This window comes from Cherax quadricarinatus, unplaced genomic scaffold (assembly GCF_038502225.1).
Source record: "Cherax quadricarinatus isolate ZL_2023a unplaced genomic scaffold, ASM3850222v1 Contig419, whole genome shotgun sequence".
Lineage (NCBI taxonomy): Eukaryota > Metazoa > Arthropoda > Malacostraca > Decapoda > Parastacidae > Cherax > Cherax quadricarinatus.
In genome coordinates this window covers 19,331-25,414 of record NW_027195445.1, presented here as the reverse complement: position 1 = coordinate 25,414, position 6,084 = coordinate 19,331, and the positions used below count along the sequence as shown (strand labels likewise).

The 6,084-nt window shown below is 37.1% G+C and overlaps 1 long non-coding RNA gene across 1 annotated transcript; it reads left to right on the top strand.

Moving 5' to 3' along the window:
* The first annotated feature begins 1,507 nt into the window (after positions 1-1,507).
* On the top strand, positions 1,508-4,059 carry LOC138851359 (uncharacterized). Its single transcript, XR_011391176.1, has 2 exons — positions 1,508-1,578; positions 3,716-4,059. It is a non-coding gene; the product is annotated as an uncharacterized lncRNA (long non-coding RNA).
* Positions 4,060-6,084: the final 2,025 nt, after the last annotated feature.

Sequence of the window (6,084 nt, the reverse complement as noted above, 5' to 3'; positions counted from 1 at the left end):
CAACATCAGATAGGGAGACTGCCCATCGCCAGGCTGTGAGAGCACCTCACTCCGGGGACTTCCTCCAAACAGTTCCCATATTGGCAATGGAAACACGACTCGACCCTAAGACCCTCCGAATTGCAGTGGCTCTGCGCCTTGCTGCCCCAATTCAAACAGAATATATGTGTATTTGCGGTGAAGCGCAAGCAGACCAATACAGTCTACATGATCTTAACTGTTCCAAAACCAAGGGCTGGCATGCACGACACAATGAGGTCAACGACATCATAAAGAGAACCCTTGCTACAGCTGGATGCCCAACCAAGAGGGAGCCCCGATTACTAGCAGCCAACAATACCCACAACACAGCAAACCGCCCCGACGGGATCACCATCTATCCTTGGAAGAAGGGCAAGCTCTTAGCATGGGACTATACCTATGTGTCCACATTGGCTGACACCTTCATCCATCACAGTGTTGGGTGACAGGGAGGAGCTGCTGACCACAGGGAGGAGCTGCTGACCACAGGGAGGAGCTGCTGACCACAGGGAGGAGTACAAGATCAGGAAGTACAGGGACATAAGCCAACAGTATCAATTTGTCCCAGTGGGATCAGAGACCTTGGGATCATGGGGAAAAAATGCCACTTGTTTCCTCAAAGAAATGGGTTCCAGACTCATCGACACCACTTTCATGTTCCAGTGCCTCAGTGTAGCCATCCAGAGGGGAAATGCTTGCTGCATACTTGGCTCGCATCCAGCTCCAGAGGAGCTGCAGGAAATTCATGTTCTTTAATACATTGTACCATTGTATTCATGTTTGTGTTTTTCTGGATGCATATATATATATATATATATATATATATATATATATATATATATATATAAATATATATATAAATATATATAAATATATATATATATATATATATATGTCGTGCCGAATAGGCAGAACTTGCGATCTTGGCTTAAATAGCAACGCTCATCTTGCCATATAGGACAAATGAAAATTTGTGTATGCAATAATTTCGCCAAAATCATTCTGAACCTAACGAAAAAAATATATTTCACTGTGTTTGTTTAGAATTAAATTACTGTAAACAAATCTAAAATATATTTAGTTGGGTTAGGCTAAAATAAATTGCGTTTGTTATAATAAGGTTAGGTAAGTTTTCTAAGTTCCTTTTGGTGCAAAATTATAAATTTTTACATCAACATTAATGAAAAAAATATATCTTTAAACATATAAGAGAAAATTTTAGAAAGGACTTAATTTTAAATGAGTTCTTGCTAATTGACCAGTCTTACATATTCGGCACGACATATATATATATATATATATATATATATATATATATATATATATATATATATATATATATATATATATATATATATATATACATTATATATATATATATATATATATATATATATATATATATATATATATATATATATATATATATATATATATATATATATATATATATATAGTGCGTCCAGCACTCACAATACTCTGGCAAGACGGTTGAGCCTCCTTCAGTTGTGGGCTGGAGGCTGAGCTGCTCACACCCCAGAGATTGTTTACTAACAGGTAATTTACACAATTAAAACGTTTCTTTTTCATTAATTTTCAAATTGGAGTTATTCTCTTCAACAATTTGTAATGATGTTGGAAGTTGTTATAGTTTATACCTCTCTGCCCGATTTGAACACGTATGCCTAACTTATTCCTCTTGGCCTGACTTAAAACTCTCTCTTTTACTTAAACCCATCTGCCTGGCTAATATAATTTCGTACCCCTTCATTTAGGAATATGCTGGCGAATAACTAGATTAGTGGTGTAACTTCCCTACTCCAAGTGATTGTTCTAGAATGAAAGTATCAGTAGTCTAGTAGTTACTTCCCTCATCCAACTGTAGTACAAGTTACGGTGTTATATTAAGAGTATCGGTAGTCTAGTAGTTACTTCCCTCGTACAACTGAAGTACAAGTTACGGTGTTATATTAAGAGTATCAGTAGTCTAGTAGTTACTTCCCTCGTCCAACTGTAGTACAAGTTACGATGCTATATTAAGAGTATCAGTAGTCTAGTAGTTACTTCCCTCGTACAACTGTAGTACAAGTTACGATGCTATATTAAGAGTATCAGTAGTCTAGTAGTTACTTCCCTCGTACAACTGTAGTACAAGTTACGATGGTTTATTAAGAGTATCAGTAGTCTAGTAGTTACTTCCCTCGTACAACTGAAGTACAAGTAACAATGGTTTATTAAGAGTATCAGTAGTCTAGTAGTTACTTCCCTCGTACAACTGTAGTACTAGTTACGATGGTTTATTAAGAGTATCAGTAGTCTAGTAGTTACTTCCCTCTTCCAACTGTAGTACAAGTTACGATGGTTTATTAAGAGTATCAGTAGTCTAGTAGTTACTTCCCTCTTCCAACTGTAGTACAAGTTACGATGGTTTATTAAGAGTATCAGTAGTCTAGTAGTTACTTCCCTCTTCCAACTGTAGTACTAGTTACGATGATTTATTAAGAGTATCAGTAGTCTAGTAGTTACTTCCCTCTTCCAACTGTAGTACTAGTTACGATGATTTATTAAGAGTATCAGTAGTCTAGTAGTTACTTCCCTCGTACAACTGAAGTACAAGTTACGATGGTTTATTAAGAGTATCAGTAGTCTAGTAGTTACTTCCCTCTTCCAACTGTAGCACTAGTTTCGATTTTTTATTAAGAGTATCAGTAGTCTAGTAGTTACTTCCCTCTTACAACTGTAGTACTAGTTACGATGGTTTATTAAGAGTATCAGTAGTCTAGTAGTTACTTCCCTCTTACAACTGTAGTACTAGTTACGATGGTTTATTAAGAGTATCAGTAGACTAATGGGTTTACTTCCATCTTCCGACATCCTGCCGCGGCCTTATTTTCACCTTTGCTATCTATCAGGTAAAGTTTACCACATGTAACTTAACAATAGATTTCATTTTATTTTATTTTATTTGATGTACTTGTGATATATAAGATTTAAAGTTGGTTTGTGACAAGATATTCCAGCAAAGATTACACTTAGTGCCAGATATTTATTACTTAATAAAGGAGTCGATGTCAATGTATTTAACGTTGTTGTTGCTGTTTGTTGTTGTTATTGTTATTATTGTTGTTATTGTTCCTGCTGTTTTTACTTTTCTTTTTGCTTTTGTTGTAGTTATTGTTCTTTCTATTGTTCAAGTTGTTTCTGTTATTTTGTGTTATTGTGATGGAGTTGTATACCTTGTGTTTACCTGTGGTGGGTTTCGGGGGTCAACGCCCCGTGGCACGGTTTGTGACCAGGCCTGGTGGTGGATCAAAGCGTGATCAACCAGGCTGTTACTGCTGGAGGCACGCAAATCAACGCATGAATCACAACCCGGCTTTTCATGTACTGACTTTACGTTATCTAACAATAGGTGGTAAGAATAAGTGAGAGGTGGGGAAAGATGGATCAGTAAACATTGTTGTTAACATCAAGATGACGGAGATGTGAGTCACACAGTGATGAGATGTTTATTACCAAATGTATTTGAAGCAGCCATAAGTTCAAAATCCTGTACAATAATATAAATCAAATATAATATTAAACAAACATTAACTCTTCGTAAAGTTAGTGACGACTGATACATTTTTCATACAATAATGGTAAGGAAGTGAATAATTTGCAGTGTTAATTATTTAAAATATCTCACACACAGGGCAGAGAAGGTGCTGAGTCAGGATGAGTGAGGTTCCTGCGCCGAAGTACGTGGTGCTGGGCCCAGCTGATCTAGACGAGGTGATGACTTTGCTTGCTAAGTATTACTTCACCCGAGAAAGCACAGTGAGTCATCAATGATGTTAAATCAACAATTTTTACTTAAATTATGTTAACCTCATTTTGGTACATCCAAATTCTCCGAATCTTTTAATGGAAGCTGCGAGGAAGACAACTTTTAACTATCGAAGGATCTACTAAAATGAGAGTGTTTTTCCTAAATTTTATTTCACATTTATAGCTAATTCTACGAGGCACGGAATATAACTTGCAAACACCGAGTTATTCTGCTAGTTTCAGAATGATTTATCAAATCCTAGCGTTCGTAAGATCATTAGTCTCGTTGTCTCCCACCATCACCAAACATTCACGTTCAAGCATGTTGGCATGTACAAACACACACAAACACATATGTGCTGTCTAAACACTCTCTCAAGCTCTAACTCTCTTTCCCACTTAAGTAAAATAATTCAGAATAAACCACTGTCTTCCACCATTCATCCCCACCAACATCCCTATTCCTAATCTCGCCAGTGCAGGATCCTTTCTCATAAGCACTACCCTCATCACAAACTCAAAGCCCCATATCGTCTGCTCTCCACCATACCTGTCCTCCCTCACAGACACTCAGGGCCTCACCTCATCCAAGTGAAAGATTTATCACATCATCCAGCCATCGTCTTTACCACTATCTTCGACCTCTTCAAAAACCTTCAAATTCTCACCTGTCACGAATACCTGGAAAACAGGGAATCAGCTATGTTAGGTAAGGTTCGTCAGGAAATAAACATTTTAAGAAAAGAAAAAAGGAACTTGATACCCATATAGTCTATTTCACATCCTAACCTAAACACGAGAAAGGGTATCTGCCAAATAGTTATAATTCTCAGATATGTGGAGGATCTTGACATTATAAGGCTGCAGCCTGAAACTCCATCTCAACACTATGGTGTTATAGTTTTTCATGACGTTGAGGTAGATTAGAGTGTTACGCTTTCTGTAGACTGTGACCCCATTAAATGACTGTCCAAGGAAAATGTCAAAGTGTTCCAGCATAAGTATCAGAACCAGAATTTCTTTGTCTATAGTACAACATACCCATTGATGTTATTGATACTTGGCTAAAAAAATATGCCACAGGCTGCAACCACTCCTCTTCAGATGTTTGTAAAATTACTGCCCTCACCCATGAGGCACATGCATCAACCTATAACTTAAAATATTTAAAAAATTCTGGAGACAGGAGAATGGGTGCATTATTTAAAATAGAGAAGCGTATGTAGAAACCTACCATATGTAAGAATCGCTGGAGGGATTTGGTATCATGAGGTACTGCGTAATTCTTAATGGTAGGAGTTTTAAGTAATTCAGGGGCCACTTTACCACTACCTACCTCATGGCCCAAAAACGTAATAGTAGACTGACTAAAGAATGATTAACATAGGTTAACAGTTAACTGACAGTCCCTAAACCTTATAAATAGAGCTTTAAGTTGGGCAACATGTTGGTTTCTCGTATCAGAAACTACTACTATATCGTCTAGATATGCTGTCATGCCTTCAAGTCTTCAATATCCTGACGGATCAGCCTTTGGAATGTGGCAGGTGAATTCTGCGTTCTGATTGTGGTCACTGAATTGATAATGACCTCATGGAATTACAAGGACAGAGATTTAGGTGCATGATAGTAACAGTTAAGGAGGTCTAGTATGCATACAAAAGGTGTGAAAAAACTGCTTAGATAAATTCACTTTCTGCATGAAACAAACATAAGACAATTATTAGTTATCTTTTAATATCACAATTTCCTGCAGCCGCTTCCGGGAAATCCCTTTGTGATGCTGTCTCAATGTCAACAGAGGTTGTTGATTAACAAGTTAGTTTGTCATACAATTTCCCCAAAAGGAGAATATATCCAGCATTTCACTATTATCTTAAATGGGTAGTGGCACTCACTGAGTTTTGTAATGGTATTCCTATCATTGTTTATAAGACAGACAATATTCTACTTACATATACTGTACCTTAACCCTTCAGTGTTTTGGGGTAAATGAAAGAGGAATAAAACCTGCCTGACTCATAGCTGGATTCCTGTGTCATTGATGTTGACACAAGATCGATATCGGAGACTTGATTAAGACTAACAAAGTGTCTAGGAATGTGGAATGTTGCACTAATGTTTGTCACGTTGGGAATGTTCATTGCAATCACTGGCAGTATCTGTTACATTCTACATCACTCCATACCATCATTTGTTCACAGTTATGTGGACTTATTAACAGCAGGGAGAGCACTAAATAACACTGTATAT